The 18,064-nt window shown below is 44.5% G+C and overlaps 1 long non-coding RNA gene across 1 annotated transcript; it reads left to right on the top strand.

Moving 5' to 3' along the window:
* Positions 1 to 15,298: 15,298 nt before the first annotated feature.
* On the top strand, positions 15,299 to 17,686 carry LOC133237367 (uncharacterized). Its single transcript, XR_009733158.1, has 3 exons — positions 15,299 to 15,645; positions 17,012 to 17,201; positions 17,470 to 17,686. It is a non-coding gene; the product is annotated as an uncharacterized LOC133237367 (long non-coding RNA).
* The last annotated feature ends 378 nt before the right edge of the window (positions 17,687 to 18,064 follow it).

The following is an 18,064-nucleotide window of genomic DNA, read 5'->3' on the forward strand; positions in this document are numbered from 1 at the left end:
TGTACTCTGCATATAAGTTGAATAAGCAGGGTGACAATATACAGCCTTGATGTACTCCTTTCCGAATTTGGAACCAGTCTGTTTTTCCATGTCCAGTTCTAACAGTTGCTTCTAGACCTGCATGCAGATTTCTCAGGAGAAAGGTCAGGTGGTCTGGTATTCTCATCTCTTGAAGAATTTTCTACAGTTTGTTGTGATCTACACAAAGACTTTGGCATAATCAATAAAGCAGAAATAGATGCTTTTCTGGAATTCTCTTGCTTTTTCTATGATCCAATGGATGTTGGCAATTTTATCTCTGGTTCCTCTGCCTTTTCCAAATCCAGCTTGAACATCTGGAAGTTCATGGTTCACATACTATTGAAGCCTGACTTGGAGAATTTTGAGCATTACTTTGCTGGCGTGTGAGATAAGTGCAATTATGTGGTAGTTTGAACATTCTTTGGCATTGCCCTTCTTTTGATTGGAATGAAAACTGACCTTTTCTAGTCCCGTGGCCACTGCTGAGTTTTCCAAATGTGCTGGCATACTGAGTGCAGCACATTCACAGCATCATCTTTCAGGATTTGAAATAGTTCAACTGGAATTCCATCATCTCCACTAACTTTGTTCATAGTGATGCTTCCTGAGGCCCACTTGACTTCGCATTCCCTGGTGGGTGTCTGGCTCTAATCCAGTAATCACACCATCATGGCTGTCTGGGTCATGAAGAGATTTTTTGTATAGTTCTTCTGTATAGTTCTATAGTCATTCTTGCCACCTCTTCTTAATATCTTCTGCTTCTGTTAGATTCATACCATTTCTGTCCTTTATTGTGTCCATCTTTGCATAAAATGTTCCCTTGGTATCTCTAATTTTCTTGATGAGATCTCTAGTCTTTCCCATTCTATAATTTTCCTCTATTTCTTTGCATTGATCACTGAGGAAGACTTTCTTATCTCTCCTTGCTAGTCTTTGGAAACCCGCATTCAAATGGATATATCTTTCCTTTTCTCCCTTGCCCTTTAGCTTCTCTTCTTCTCTCAACTCTTTGTAAGGCCTCCTCAGACAACCACTTTGCCTTTTTGCATTTCTTTTTCTTGGGGGTTGTCTTGATCACTGCCTCCTGGACAATGTCACGAACCTCCATCCATAGTTCTTCAGGCACTCTGTCTCTCAGATCTAATATCTTGAATCTATTTGTCACTTCCACTGAATAATCATAAGGGATTTGATTTAGGTCATACCTGAATGGTCTAGTGGTTTTCCCTACTTTCTTCAATTTAAGTCTGAATTTGGCAATAAGGAGTTCATGATCTGAGCCACAGTCAGCTTCTTGTCTTATTTTTGCTGACTGTAAAGAGCTTCTCCATCTTTGGCTTCAAAGAATATAATTAATCTGATTTCAATATTGACCATCTAGTGATGACTGGGTGATGGCAGGCAAGTCAGCTATCCAAGCAAGGATGAGTAAAATTATCTTATAAGGAAGATCCTCTCCCTTCCACAGTGTCTCACAACTACAGAACTCTCATAAAGAGCTTTCCACCCATCCAGAAAAAGCCATCGTAGACTAAGGTCTAAAAAGCAGTGGTACTTAGGCTGTTGTTTCCTTGGCAGCCATTGGAAACTATCAGCTCATCTTCCTTCCCAAGTTCCAATGCTGACTCACAATTCCATTCAAGTCTGTTCCCCATCGATCCACTTTGGCAGGTGAGGAAGTCTGTTTCCCACTTGGATATGGACAAAGCTGTGATTTATGCCAGACTTGGGCCAACTGCAACCTGGGGTGGGAGATCCAGTCCAGCTCCCTGGCTATTTTGGGATGGCCTGCAAGCTAAGAATGGTTTTGCGGGTGAACATTTTCAGTTGATTTTGAAATAGGACGCACTGACTTCGAACCCCAAATATGTGGAATGTTATGCTTCCAAAGAATTCTATATTCTTCATTAGTCATTGATTAAGACACTGTACTCAATGATTATTATATTCTGAACTTCATCAAAAGATTTGTGGGCATTTGCTGCCTGTTTTGTCATATACATACCAAAATATGTCTTTAATTTTTCCTCTTTAGCCTGCAGCACCTAAAATATTTACTCTCTGCGCCTTTCCAGAGCAAAGTTTTCAGACCCCTGGTCTAAGCGGTGTCAGGTCCTCCAGCAGGGCAGAAATCAGTTGAATAGACAGAGGAGATGAGTTAGCAGAGAATGAAACTGAGCAAAACAGTGGATGCCTTAATTGCTTATAACAAAAGCATACGTGGTGCCATTACTAGGGTTGGAATTTATCCAGGATGATGGTATCAATCAAAACTGACAGGAGCTCTCATGTCCCTGAGTGCTCCGCTCTTTACTTTTATTTCCTTTCCGAAAGACAGAGTCCCCCACGCCAGGTTATTGGCTCGATATGACAGCCGTAAATCTCCACTGACACTTCCAGCAGCACAGAAGAAGATGGTTCTCAGAAATGACCAATAATTGACCCAGCCTGACCTGCCTGAGCATGTGAGGTCTAACAGGCTCTAACATTAAGTGTAGAATTATTTCTCAATAGATACTTTGCATGGAATGCTAGTCGACTATTCAGAAAATGAACAAAATAGAGTTAGGTAAGAGAATAGACTCCTTTTTAACTCTCCAGGAGAAATGAAATTGAGGTTTGACCTATGGATGGAAAAATTACCTCTTATTATTTCTAAAATCAATGATGGAATAATTAGATTTAGCAAATGGGATTAAAAAAAAAAGTCCTTTGAGGTCACTAGGGCTATTTCCTAGAGTTAATCCTGGAAAACTGAATTTTCTAAGGTTTTGGTTTGGTTTAATCACAGAATTTGACTTTATTGTATCCATGTGGCTCAATAACAAGTCGCACCAAATATGAGCTCAAAGCAAAGGTGACTCGCTCCCTCTGATGTATCCTTGGGTTGACCGTATGGTTCTAAAGACTTCAGCCAGCTGAGGGAGCGGCCGGGATTCGATGTTGAACTTGACTGCACTCGTGTGTCTGCAGCCTCAGCTGAATGGAAGGGCCGAGCCTGTCTCCCTTACATGTCTGTTGTCGGAGCTGCTTCCTAGCCAGGCAGAGGCTTCTCCAGAGAAGAGTCTGCACGATCTCTTGGAAGCTGAGGCTCATAGTCATCCCTGGGCCTTCCCTAGGTTCTACTGGTTAAAGCAGGCTGTGGGCTGGCTTGGATTCATGGGGAGGGTAAATAGACTCCACCTTTTACTGGGAGGAGCTTTCATCATGGCGGCCTTTTGTGATCAACCAGATTTTTGTTCCTACTTATTTATCATCGAGGACCCTGAGATGCTCATGAAGTCCCTGGGAAGGAAGTTTGACACCTCCTTAAAAGTAGCATTATGCTCACAAGAACAGTGATGTGACTTTAGTGAAAAGAGTATTAGAAATAAAACAGAAATGGCCATCTTCTCTTGTACAAAGTCATGGAGCAGACAGATTTAGAATGTGGTCTGCAGTTGCTCCATTTGCCTAACTTGCTGCACAAAGTTTAGTATTAGAAGGCTGGACTCCCCTTCCCAGATTTGCCATTGGCTAGTTAATTAAGCCTTCCTCCCTATTGTGGGAATAAGTACAAGTGCCCAGCTGATGGAGTTGCTGAGTGTGTATAGAGTCCAGCATGGTTCTAGCATGTAATAGGTCCATAATTAATATTGGCTGCTCTTTGAAGATAATCAATGTTCCTATTACTGCCATTGACTCATTGATACAACTTGAAAAGTCAGAAAATGAAGGATCTTAGATGAAATGACCTTAAAATTCACGTATTGTAGTCCATCTGATGCTTAAAACCACTGACAGTGGTTTTGTCGAGTTGCGGGATAGGTTAGGTCACGTTTGTGTGCAGCTGCTCAGTCGTATTTGACTCTTTGTGACCCCATGGACTGCAGCCCAGCAGGCTCCTCTGTCCATGAGATTTCCCAGGCAAGGACACTGGAGTGGGTTGCCATTCCCCTCTCCAGCGGGTCTTCCTGACTCAGGGATCACACCCACATTGCTTACATCTCCTGCACTGGCAAGCATTCTTTACCCCTAGTGCCATCTGGGAAGCCAGGCTAGGTTATAATGACGTAACAAATAGCCATGAAACACACACAAGAATAAGTTCTCACTCGTCCAACATCCAAACCACTTTCCAGAATGGCCGTTCCCCAGGCAGTGACCCAGGGTCCAGGCTGTTGTCCATCCCCGCCACAGGGGTACAGGGGCTGGGGCCTGTTTCCTGTCTGGCTCTGGGCCAGGGCCCGGGTCTGCTGCTCGAGACCACCTGCATCTCCTCCTATGCTGCCGCCTCCATCGACAAAGCTGGTGATGGTATATTGAGTCCTTCTCCAGCTTCAGATCTTTCGCCGTCTCCCCCTGCCTCCAGCAGGAGAAGACATCCTGATCTTAAAGGACTACTTGACTGGACCTGCCCACCTTGGTCATCTCCCAGCCACTCTCACAGCAGTGCTCAGAGGAGGGTTTGAATAAGCAGGGAGTCGGGGACCTTTGGGAGCATCTTCAGAAGGCTTTCTGCCACATAGGCTAAAGGAAAGGAAAGTGAAGTCGCTCACTCGTGTCCTACTCTTTGCGACACCATGGACTTTACCCTACCAGGCTCCTCTGTCCATGGGACTTTGCAGGCAATAGTACTGGAGTGGATTGCCATTTCCTTCTCCAGGGGATCTTCCTGACCCAGGGATTGAACCCAGGTCTCCCGCATTGTAGACAGATGCTTTACTGTCTGAGCCACCAGGGAAGTCCACATAGGCTAACTGCCTTCTATTTGAATTTCACTTGGTAATAATAGCTAACACACAGTGCTTACAACGTGCAGCCACAGTTCAGAGTAAGCCCGTGAGCTGAGTGCTGGTTTTCTCATTAGGCTGATGAGGAAACCAAGGTGTGGTCAGGGCCGGTTTCTGTGGCTCAGATTGTACAGTGGTGTGTCAGGAAGTCTGGCCCTGGTGTCCACCCTAACCACCACTCTGGGCTCCTTTCTATTGAGCTCTAGGAACAGATTCAAGAACCAACACCAAGAGGGGATTCCCCATGCCCCAACCAGCATTTCTTTAAACCATATTCTCTCAAAACTCCATTTCCGTCTGGATGGGGCTATAAAATAAGCAAAAAGCACCTCTAAAGTGAATTGGATTGTTTAATTCTAATTGAAGAAAGTAGCAAAGACCAGAACAGACTCAAAAGACAAATGATGAGCTGCTCTTCTTGACTTTGTAGTGCAACACTTACAACGGAAAATTGATAGGTAGATGGATAGATAGATAATCGCTCAGTTGTGTCCGACTCTTTGTGACCTGCCAGGCTCCTCTGTCCATGAGATTTCCTTGGCAAGAATACTGGAGTGGCTGGCCATTTCCTTCACCAGGGGGGTCTTCCCAATTCAGGGAGCAAACCTACATCTGCTGCTTTGGCAGGTAGATTCTTTACCACTGAGCCACAATGGAAACAGTGACAGACTTTATTTTCTTGGGCTCCAAAGTCACTGCAGATGGTGACTGCAGCCATGAAATTAAAAGATGCTTGCTCCCTGGAAGAAAACTTATGACCAACCTAGACAGCATATTAAAAAGCAGAGACACTGCATTACTGACAAAGGTCTGTCTAGTCAAAGCTATGGTTTTTCCGGTAGTTCTGTATGGATGTAAGAGTTGGACCATAAAGAAGGCTGAACACCAAAGAATTCATGCTTTTGAGCTGTGGTGTTGGAGAAGACTCTTGAGAGTCCCTTGGACTGCAAGGAGATCAAGCCAGTCAATCCTAAAGGAAATCAGTCCTGAATATTCATTGGAAGGACTGATGTTGAAGCTGAAGTTCCAATACTTTGGGCACCTGATGCGAACAACTGACTTATTGGAAAAGACCCTGATGCTGGGAATGATTGAAGGCAGGAGAAGGGGATGACAGAGAATGAGATGGTTGGATGGTATCACTGACTTAGACATGAGTTTGAGCAAGCTCTGGGAGTTGGTGATGGACAGGGAGGCCTGGCGTGCTGCAGTCCATGGGGTCGCAAAGAATTGGACACGACTGAGGGACTGAACTGAACTGAGCTGAGTCACCAGGGAAGCCCTAGATAGATAGATATGATAGATGGAGATAGATTTAATAAATATTTTACTCCTGTATTTTCCTGAGTGACTCTAAGCCATGAACAAAAGTCAGTGCCAAGTAAGAGTTGGGCAAAGAACTTTTGTTTTTACAGGAGTGTTTTCTTTAGGCCAAGTGTTTGCTGGAGTCCCTCAGACCTTGCTACAGCAAATCCAGATGGGAACTAGCTCACACAGAGCACCGTGATGCTTTCCAGAAAGCTATGCTGAAATCCATGAAGCTGATAAAACAAGAAAGGGCCACGTTTTCTTCTGGGCTCCCCTGCTGGTTAGAAAACAGAAGTGACACTCGAGGCTCAGGAAAGAATGCTGCCCTAACCTTTTGTCTAAGACGAAGACGCAACGCCAGGCACAGCCAACCCAACAGTAGAAACAAACGTGGAGATGGAGCAAATTGAAGTGAAGTTTGTGCTCTCCAGGTACTACTCTGGTTGGATTTTGCTGTTTCATTAACTGTGCTGCTTTAAACACTAAGCTGATATTGTGATAATCTTCCGGAAATAGCATCTTGGAGGCGTTCAGAGTCACCGGCGTGCACAAGGCGTGGTGCTGTCACACATCTACTTATGCACTGAGGATGTTCATGCAAGGAGTTATTTATAGAAAGCGAGTGGATTTGTGAACAAAGAAAGTTCTAATTAAATCTTCCCTTTTTGCCATGCTGAAGCTGATGGTCAATGGACAATCTCATGTTTAATCGCATCTATTTTTAGCAGGCTTATGGTGCTTTTATTTGCCTTTAACTGAACCTAGAAACTTGACAGCCTGTGACTTAATAAAATAGATTTGGAAAAAAGACTTAAATCCATTTCTCTTCTCCCTTTTTAAAGTTCTAGGACATTGGAAAATGTGCTTATAAAAATGATCATTTGGCTTGGAATTTTGGTCTGTTCCTACTAAAAAAGTGAATTAATCTTAATAATTGCAAAGAAATCATATATGGAATAGTCCTCAGAAGGGTAATTACTCAAGTACAGTGGTTTTCATTAAAAAGTTAACATTTATCTTATTACAGTAATTACCTTATTGCAGTAAATTGGCAACATTTTCCTATTCTTTCAATGAGATAGCACCGTAAGATGAGTTCACACAATAAGATGTGTTTGGACTTATTAATGAGAATCATATGCATTATTTTTTAACTTGGTTTTATAAAGGCAAAAACACTTTATTTTTCTGTATAAAATGGCATTAAGTTAGAAAACTGTCATTAGATATTATCTCTCTGTCTGTTAAAGGGCTGTTTGGAGACATGACCATGCTACTTGTATTTGTTATCAAGTGAAATATTCCCTGTTCTTCTCAACTATCTATTTTAGGAATGAAAACAATCAACTTCAATGAAGCCGTCTCCAAAGGCTTACTGAATTTTAAGGATTCTTGGAAAATGTCTGATTCAACAGTGCCTGTTTTTAGGACGAGACACATAAGCACAAAGATGTTAATGCAGTTCAAAATTATGTGGTGAGAGAAGGAAGGAGCTGGCATTGGAATCCGTGCCTCCTGACTCTCAGTGTTCCGTGTGTGTGTGTGTGTGTGTGTGTGTCTGCACACACGTGTGCCAGTGTGTAGTATCTCTATGCTTGTGGCTAAAATGACCACATGGGTCTGAAAGGCCTTTGATTTCTAGCCTTAAATAGCTTCTAAAAAACCACAGTGCATTTTAACAGTGTTTCCTTGTCTCATACACCACGAGACACCTTTGTCCAAAGGCAGCTCTTCCTCCCTGCTTATTCTGGCTCCTCTGTACCCCATGATCCTACCACTGGGTCAGTGCTTTAGGTCATTTGTGAATGTGTCTTGCTATGAAAGACCTTCAGGCTTCCTTGATGGTGCTGGTGGTAAGGAACCTGCTTGCCAGTGCAGGAGATATAAGAGATGTGGGTTCAATCCCTAGGTCAGGAAGATCCCCTAGAGAAGGGCATGGCAACCCACTCCAGTATTCTTGTCTGGAAAATCCTAAGGACAAAGGAATATGGTGGGCTACAGTCCATAGGATCACAAAGAATCGGACACCACTGAATAACTGAATACACACACACTCTCTCTCTTAGCTAAGGTGGTCCATCTAGTCTACCTGCTCAGTTCCTCCTCACGGGGAAGTAGAAAGACGTCTTCCCAGGCATATGTTCTTATGAGACTCCGTCTCTCCTGTTGCAGTGGGGGTGGGGGTGGGGTCCTGCTCTCCTCTCAGCTCAGCCAACACATAAAGCAGGCAGGTCTGCCTCCAGCTACGAAGAGTCATCATACTTCAGATGCTGCCATGAGGTGTAACCTCAAACTCAGCACTGCGCAAGGCTTACCCAAAGCCTGGAGATGAACAGGAACCTGAAGAGCATGCCAACCCACCTCCTCGGTACTTTGAAATCTGCTTCTGGACTAACCGAACCAGAGGGGACCTTTGTACGCAGACTAGTTTTTTTCTTCCCCTGCAGAACTGCTGGAGTGAATTACCCGTCAACGTGTTGTCTCCAGATTGCTCTCAGCGATGTTCCTACCGGTGGCCCCGGGGAGGGTTGGCCGTTGAGGCTGTTGTTTCCTGTGTTACGTGGTGTCCTCGTCATGTGGACTCGTGAAAGAATCCTCACCAGCTGTAGGGGTAGGGATGATTATGCATCCCCTAAGCAAACATTTTTTAACTTTATAGATGTAATGAATCATGTAAATTGTGTCCTTTCTCTCCTTGTATCGGCTGTCAGGACACTCAGGGCCGCAGTCGCACCCGCCCTGACAGGCACAGGCTGTGCACTAATTCATTCCATTACGAACTTGACTCCTTATTTTCCCTGCCCTGAAACATCCTCACTTACTTCTTTACTGTCATTCTGTCGCGTTGTTTATATTCCTCTAAGTTGGCTTAAATTACTTTTAGAAGAAGGCAGAGAATAAAATAAATAAACATACAGATAAATCCCTACCGGTGTGTTAAATATGTAGGACATCCAAGTTGTGGAGAAAACCACTTAATAAACCATCTAGACATCTGGAGAAATAGTAACCAGAGTATGACCTATTGCCTCCCTGAGTGACATCTTAGGTCTGGGAGCTGCTGAGCGGAGACACCGTGTTTCATTCCGCCAGAAGCCTGCCTGTTTGGAAAGGCTGGAAGAGGTGCTCAAAAATGGTGTATCTAGTTTGTGTTTTCAATGAAACAGCAGACATCAGCTGACTCATTGAGGTCTGGGAAACTTTAGCATAAGGTGGTTGTGGAAATTATGTAAAAGTCGCTGACTTCTGTCCCTTCGTCTTCTGAAGATGAGTGGGGAGAAAACAACCGCCCTGCCCTTGGTCCACAGCAGAGCCTGAGCTCCTTGTTCAGAGGAATAGCTGAGTAAACCCAGGGACCGAAGCAGCCTCGCCTCCTTTACCTGTGGAGCTGATGAAAGTCAGGTCGACGTGGGCAGTGCTCAGCTGTCTCCCAGGCCATTTTGCACAACTGGTACCTGCAGCCCGTGTGACCCATCTCGTAATGTGCAGGAAAGAAGAAATTCTCTTTTGAGGATTTACTATCTGCACTGGCCAGGCCCATGTATCTTCATGATCACTTTATACATTTGCTATTATTATTTTCATACATTAGATGTGATCTATGTTCTGAGCACTGTACGAAAAAATAAGAGTTAGGCATAGGCTCTGCCTGGCTTATTCAGACTGAATTTGATAGACAGATAAGATCCAGAGATGAGTATATGATGGAAACACATTTTACCATATTTGCAAACTGATGAAGTTATTCTGGGGGGTAATGTTCTTTTACATTTTCAAGAAGGCGGGGAGAGGGAGGCCAACACTGTTTTCACACTACAATTCATTTTCATGAGGAGCAGCACTCAAATAGAAATGCAAAACTTGCAGGGAGTGGGGAGGGGAGACAGGGCAGCGTGCCTTCTGTGAAGCCAGAGTTCAATCAGTTAAGAGAGGATTATTCAGATCGGGGTCACCCATGCTTCTCACATCTTATGTTTGCCTGTTCCTCCTCTTGCCTTCCCAGCTGGTAGTCAATTCTGTGCATCCGTTCCTCAAACAAGGTAACAGCAGCCACCCAAGTACGGGGAAGGCAAAGAAAACCAACTCAAGCCCAAGGTAAACTGCCTCTGGGGGCCCTGAGAGTGTCTTTGCCCTGCAGAATCTCTGAGGGGTCACAGGTTCAGGGGACCCTCTCTCTGTCTCCCTCTCAACTGGAGACACTATGATAATTTTCCCTGCATAAAGGGGAGAGGGAGAGTTTAGGAAGACCGCACATGGGGTTGGACACTTAAGCCCATGGAGCCTCGAGGTTGATGGCTGGAAGAAATGCATTAGGTGGTACTGCTCAACCCAGCCCTCCCTCCACCCTATACTCTTACTCATCACACATATTAGGAAAGACAGAACAGCATAGGGTCCCAGAAAGCTCTTTCTTTTCCCAAAGGAGATGTAATTGATATATGGACTCCCCCAGTGGCTCAGCGGTAAAGAATCCGCCTGCAATGCAGGAGATGTAGGATACATGGGTTCTATCCCTGGATCGGGAAGATCCCCTGGAGGAGGGCATGGCAACCCGCTCCAGTATTCTTGCCTGAAGAATCCCATGGATTGAGGAGTCTGGCGTGCTATGGTCTATAGGGTCACAAAGAGTTGGACACATCTCAAGCGACTGGGCACACACACACAATTGATATATAACCTTGTAACTCAAGGTCAAGAGACCAGAAGTGTCAGTGAGGGTGCAGAGAAGACGGAGCCCTCGGACACGGTTGGTGGGCATGTAAATGGACACAGCCATGATGGGAAAAGCGCAGAGGTTCCTCAAGACGCTGAAAACGGAGTTGCCTTACGACCCAGAGGTCCCCCTCTGGGTGCCCATCCAAAGAAATTAGAGCGAAACAGGATATCAAATACACCATACCTCATCCTTAAAGAATAACAGTCTACTTCAGCTACCACCATTATTATTAGCTTAGATTTTTCTTGGGTGTTCGGCCCTTTGAGGAGTTAAGAAGCTGCTGCAATAAAGGTAGACTAGCATATCTACACTTGAGATGTCCTTAAATCCTGCGTTTCCTCTCTGTCCCTGAAGCACATGATCAGAACAACAACCTGGCATATCCCTGTAAACCCTGGATCAACACACTTTCACCTTTGAGCCTCCGATACACTGGAAATTTAGAAAGAGGAACATGGGATTCTGTGGTGTCTCTCACATTGTAAATAAGTGAGAAAGGATCTCTGTCAATTGCAGTAAAATTGCACATATTCAGGACACAAATTGATTGAGACTTCAGAACAGGAGATGCAATAAGAAGAGTCCTGTTTTGAAGAACTGAGACAGAGTGAGCAGTGCTTTGAAAAGCGTTTCCAAATAAACCCATGGCTCTGAAGCCTGGTGTCGTCAGATATGCCGTTGCCTTACTTCTGGTAAGTATGGGGGGAAATGTTCCAGGCTGCTGGAAGTTTAAAACCAGTCTGGAAGATTGATGGATTATGGTCTAACTTACATTCCTTTCCAAGCAAGGAAAGAACTATTTTTAAAAAACCACCTGACCCTGAATCTGTTTCTATTAAATGCCAATGCTTCCATATTACCAGTGAGATCTTAATAGAAATGATGGGGCATTACATCATGTCACGCAGGCACCAGAAAACTCTTTCTCTTATTTCTTTTGTGTTAGGAAAGAAGCATTTCTAAAGAAAAGATGTGTTCTCTTTATAGCATCCGTTACAAACAGTCCCGAAGACCTGCCTCTCTAACATCTTTCTATCTCTGTTTCTTTAACCACTTTGTTCTTTCTGATACAATCTATTTGACTCTCAACATTTCAGTTTACAAAGAAACATGAATCATCAGGGGGACGGAAGAATCAAAATAACTTTTTTATTCCTTACATGCCTATCAAGACTGCTTTAGAGCAAATGTAGCCATGGGATATGGCTTGAGCAGGCAAGGCAAGTTAAGAGTGATGATTTATTTTTCATGAACTGGGTGATTTATTTGAGCATTTTATCTTCTCCTATCTGTTTCTTCATCTGCTAAATATTTTTTTTCTTCAAAAACAGAGTGTAAGTGAAAAATACAGCACATTATTACCCTAATATGCCTCATCAATAAAGTTAAAATATATGCTGCAAATTAGAAATGTTTGGAAACGGATCTAATGAATGCCGACTGTGAAAGTTCGTAATTTGGGGGAATGGTCAATGCCAGCTTTGGGAAACAGTGTTCAGCACTTGAGTTTATATTCCTCCTGCTTGTTCTGTGGCATTTCCACCTGTCTCTCTGCATCTCTACTCAGGAGGACACTACACATGTTGGATTAGGCCCACACTGCTCCGGTACTCTTGCCTGGAAAATCCCATGGGCAGAGGAGCCTGGGAGGCTGCAGTTCATGCAGTCGCTAAGAGTTGGACACAACTAAGCGACTTCACTTTCACTTTTCCCTTTCATGTGTTGGAGAAGGAAATGGCAACCCACTCCAGTGTTCTTGCCTGGAGAATCCCAGGGACGGCGGAGCCTGGTGGGCTGCCGTCTATGGGGTCACACAGGGTCGGACACAACTGAAGCGACTTAGCAGCAGCAGCTTGAACTTAATTATATCTACGAAGATCCTGTTGTCAAATAATGGACATGAATTTGGGACACTGTTCAACCCAGCATGGCTAGTCCCACTCTGGGCTTCCAAGGTTGCTTTTCTCTCTAGTAACCAGCTCCTGTGTGTTCTTGGCCTTCCCAGGACCAGGAGCACCCCAGGCATGTGCTCTCAGGAGACCAGGGCATCAGACGGCTCTTTGATTTGCCTCTGCTGAAAAGGTCTGAGCACCTGGGGAACTTAGCATAAAGGGTCCCCAGGTTGCTTGTGGGCAGCCTGCTTCCTGGACACCTTCCCATGGTCAGAGGCCATCCTGCTTGGGACAGGCTTACACAGGACCCGGTGTGGAACTCTCCACGCCTGTGGCTGCATAAATGCTCTTGGTGATTCTAGAGCTTTCTGAGGCTCTTTTTCCTATGGTGGATCTTTCCAAGCAAGAGGGTCCCTTTTGGTCTGGAAAGCCACTGAGAACCTAGGATATACTTGAAGAAAGGAGAAAAATGAGTTAAATTAAGGAAACAGGGCAGGGGTCAGGCGAAGAGAACAAAGTCTTTATTTAAGGAAGAATAATACAATTTATGAAATGCAAATTCTGGAAAGGATCCTTCCTGGCTGGACTAGAGACCCGCTCTCCTGGTTGCCAGTGTACTACCTCCATTCACCACATTAGTCGGTACAAAAAGAGACACAAAATTACAGTATTTGGAACTGGCCCTCCCCAAACGTCTGGATCCATGACATTCAGCTACACAGAAAGAAATTTATTTAGCAGAGAGAAAACACTGCAGCTTTCAAAACATCCAAAAATCCAACCCACTGAGGAAAATAGAGATGATGGCTTACTTTGCATAATAGGCTCCAATGATACTTCAATATTTTTAGTAATTCATGCTTCTAAAATTTGATTTTTTTTTGCTATCTGGCAGCCTCAGTGAATCCTTGTCATATGACAAATCGAGGGAATTAGGACTCATTAAATATGGTGTTTAATAGAGGGTTACTGTGTAGCTCATCAATAGAGAATGGATGTAAACAGATTAAAATACGATGCACTAAAGTCGATGTATTTGATAGTACAGAAGTCTTTGTAGGATCCTGAGGTGTGTAGCCTGAGACGATGCTGTGAACAGTGGCCAGAGCTCCACCCACAACGTTCCCTTTCCCACGTTGACTCCTTACCGACTGGGTCAGCCTGCAAGAGCAGGCGTGTGGGCCCTCGGGTCGGGGGGAGAGACCAGGGCTGCCGCACAGACTAAAGCGCGTTGGGGCTGGAGTCTGTCGCGACAGAAACAGCAGCGTTCGTCCAGGGCTGTTTGCCCAGACACTTCCAGGCGTCAGCCTCTAACGCTGTCAGTGACCTTCAGGAGTAAATATTATAATCGTCCCTATTTTTATCCCTGAGGTGACAGCAGCAGAGGGACTGTGAGTAACGCAACCCCAGGCCCCGGGCTGAGCTGCGGACTTGCAGCTGACCCAGCAGCTCCTCACTGCGGTCCTCACCGCGGTCCTCACTGCGGTCCTCACCGCTGCCCTGCCTGCCCCGCCCACCCTGCGAGCCTCAGCTTGGGCCTTTATGCTTCCCCAGAGTCTCCCCAGCTCCTGCCTCTGCCCCTCCATTCCTTCCTCCGTGTTGCAAACCCTTATTTTCCTAAAGCCGGAAGAGCCGTCCTGCCAGCTGATGACCCCAACTGATGTCACCATGATTGAGAGCGCTCGTGGATTGGCGAGTTACCGTCTGACTGCTGTCCCTCAGAAGCCAGGCCCTTCTTATCCTCTGATGGACCTCTCTGCCAACGGCACAGCCGAACGTGGAGCTGTAGCTATTGATAAATATCCAGGGGATGGATGTGGAAAAAGTGAACAAAAGAAAAAATTCACCTTCCGCTCAAGAATCTAACATTTTCATATTAAAATGTGACAGGGGCACAAACGATCCTTCTCACATCTGTTGAGGACGGGGCCGTGCAGAACCTGGCAGCCTGCACTGTGACAGGTGAGATGGGAGGAGATGAGTGCCTAGGAGGAGACTACCTTCCAGAAAGGAACAGACGCTGGGACGTCAGACCCCGGTGGTGGTGTAGGGGAGGAATCTGGCCCTGTAGCCCCCGGGGGCCCCAGGGAAGCTGGTCAGAGGGAGCAGGGTCCAGCCGAGGAGCAGAGAGGACCGGAGCAGAGAGGACCAAACCAGTGAGGAAGGCAAGCGCTCGGCCCTGCAGAGGGGCCCCGGTGGATGGAGAAATGGTCTCAGACAACGTTCTGAGGCTGGCGTGCTGCTTCCAGAGGGGCTATTGGGCTTGGAGCCTGGTAACCAGCAAAGGCGAAAGAACAAAGGTGGTTGTTGTTTGGTCATTAAGTCATGTCCAACTCTCTACGACCCCACGGACTGTAGCCCACCAGGCTCCTCTGTCCATGGGATTTCCCAGGTAAGAATATTGGGGTGGGTTGCCATGTCCTCCTCCAGGGGATCTTCCCAACCCAGGGATTGAACTGGCATCTACCTGCTTGGCAAGCAGATTCTTTGCCACTGAGCCACCTTAGAAGTCCCAGAAGAACAAAGTAGTGTTCTAGAACTCCAGCCTGGAAACGCAGTTCTTTAACTTAAGTTGGTTAGTAGTTGTCGTCATGGGTGGGTTCAGTGGCTCCCTTGAAGTTCAGGGATGATTCTGCCTCCCCGGGAGGAGGGGGCACACTTGTCTCCCGTGTCTGCTGTTGTCCCGTTGTACGTACTCCCCCAAAAGATTTACTGCAGCTTCCAAAGAAGAACCAACGTTCTCTCTTGCCTTAAGGATCTAATGCAAAACTATTTTTTTTCTGCAAAATCCATTTTTAAATTTCCTTTTTTACAGAATCGTTTTAAGTGATGGAAAATTTGGTGATGCATTCTCCCCAGGGACTCAAGCAGTGTATTTTTGAGGCTGAAAAAGAAGAAGCTCTCGACAACGACCAGCACATTTCAACCATGGAAGGTATCTAACAAGCATGGACTGAGGATGTTTTTCATAATATTTTCATCTTTATTGTGAATGACAGTGATAGCATGTCCAAAGAAAGTGCGAAAGCAGAGGAATGTCAGGGGAAGTCTTTTTTTGTCAGTGGCAGTGTCTCCTGCTCTTGCATGAGACCTGTTATGATGTCAATGCAAATGCAAATGCCATTACAATGTCAGTGTGAGATTTCTCCCCTTGCTTTTGTCAGTTTCAATTAGATGCTTGATGTTACCATAATGCAGTTTCTTCCCCTCCCCCACACTTAATGTACTTAAATTCTGAAAGTTACCACTTTTAAGAACCGTGCTCTATTTCTTAATGGCACTCCACAATGAACCCGTATTAAAAAGTAATACATTTTCCATACAGAAAGGAATATAAAGTAAGTTCCATAAAAGTACAACACACTTACATTTTAAAGTATATAACATTAAATATATTAAAAGCACATTGTGTCACACCATATATATTAAATACCTTGAAAAAAGCCGGCTTTGCAATTTATTTTAAGTACATGAGAACTGCATTTAATAAAATGTTTAAAATATAATTTATTACGGTAACAATTTATTAATAATGATAACTAAATGCTCTTGAAGAGGTTATTCATGAAAGAACGGTTTGTCAAAAGAAAAGACTTTTTCCATTCTAAAGATAAGGGCAATAGTCAGAGAAAGGCATAAATTTTGCCCTTCTTGGTAATTTAACAATTCTAAAAGAAGCATGCACATTAAAAACCTTTCCCATAACTGTTATTTTTAAAGCAGAGACACTGCTGGAATCTGATTCTGTACATAAACTGATCATTTATTCTATCGGGCTCCCTTTCTGCCTGCAAAGAGTGACACAGAGAGCCCCCCTTGCCCCGAATGTAAATACTAGCTCCTGATTTAAGTGATAGTCAGTTTGTGCTGAAGCCCGGGTATAAATATTTTACATATTGTATAACATAAACATCATTACAGCCCGTCCTCTGGGAGAGCTGGTACGCGTGGGAGATTTGTCAGTGCCTGAAGCTCAAAGCCATGGTAAGAATGTCAGAGATCTGGGATGTGTCACTTTGAGCTTTGCATCCTGTGTATTTATTTCACTCAGGCTGGTCTGTATAAAGTGCCATAAAAGGTACATGCCATACCCAGATGATGATCTGTTCCAGAGGAATGGCAGATCCTGGCCCCAGAGGCAGGCGAATCCCACAGGCTTGAGAGGGGACCCCAAAACGAAAAGACAAAGCAAAGAGGGAAGTGAAGCGTGTATTGACAAATAGTTAAAATTCCCAGATTCTTTTAGGAAACTTAGGTTTAAAACTGAGAGAAATCTCATTATGATTGTTTTCTCTTGATAGATTGTAACCTGCATCCCAGAACAACAACAACAACAAAAACCAGGCATCATGTTAACAATAGACCCAGCCTAGCAGAGGTGTGAATAAGACATGGAAAATTCAGTTATGTCAACAGGATTTGGTGTGCAGTATTCTTCTCCTGTACAACTCAATGACTGCAGGCATGAAAGGAGTGCTTGGGGAAAAAAATGTAAGAATTGATAAATGAAATAAAATATTTAGGACTGCCTGGTTAGCAGTCTGTTTTTGTTTGGGTTGCTACCAAGCTAAGAGGAGTCAGTGTTTCAGAAACAGGCAGTGGCTGCATGGCCCTCACAACAGATCATTAATGTTCCAGAATTGCTAAACTGGGGCTCTGAAATTTCAAAAGGTGGAGGTTTGCTTCAGGTGCCATCAACTTCCATAGATGCTGATAAGAGCATCTGTCAACTCAACTCATCTGTTCTTGTCACTCGCAGAGAGACCAAGGACCTTGCTTGCAGCCAAGAGCCTTGCGTCTTCATAATGGACGTTCCCTGCAGACCTGGTCAGTTTGAGAACCAGAGGAGATTGCTCAACACAAGAATCCAGAAGGAGTAAAACACTGCCAAATGTTTCATCCATGGATCATTTTCTCATTAGTCAGACGTCCATCAGCTGATGACTGGGTGAATAAAATATGGTATTTCCACACAATGGAATGTTATTTGGTGATTAGATGGAATGGTGTATTGACAGATGCTACAGCAGCATGAACTTTGAAAGCATTTGTTGTTCAGTCGATAAGTCATGTGCGACTCTGCGATCCCACGGACTGAGGCACATCAGGGTTTCCTATCCTTCACTGTCTCCCAGAGTTTGATCAAACTCATGTCCATTGAGTTTGTGATGCCATCTAACCATCTCAACCTCAATCTTACCCAGCATCAGGGTCTTTTCCAATGAGTCAGCTCTTTGCCTCAGAGCTTCAGCTTCAGCTTCAGTATTTCCAATGAAAGTATTATGCCATGGGAAAGAAATCTATCACAAAGGACCACATGTTGTATGATTCTGTTTATAAAGAAAAGTCCCAAA

Source organism: Bos javanicus, chromosome 24 (genome assembly GCF_032452875.1).
Source record: "Bos javanicus breed banteng chromosome 24, ARS-OSU_banteng_1.0, whole genome shotgun sequence".
NCBI classification, from domain to species: Eukaryota; Metazoa; Chordata; class Mammalia; order Artiodactyla; family Bovidae; genus Bos; species Bos javanicus.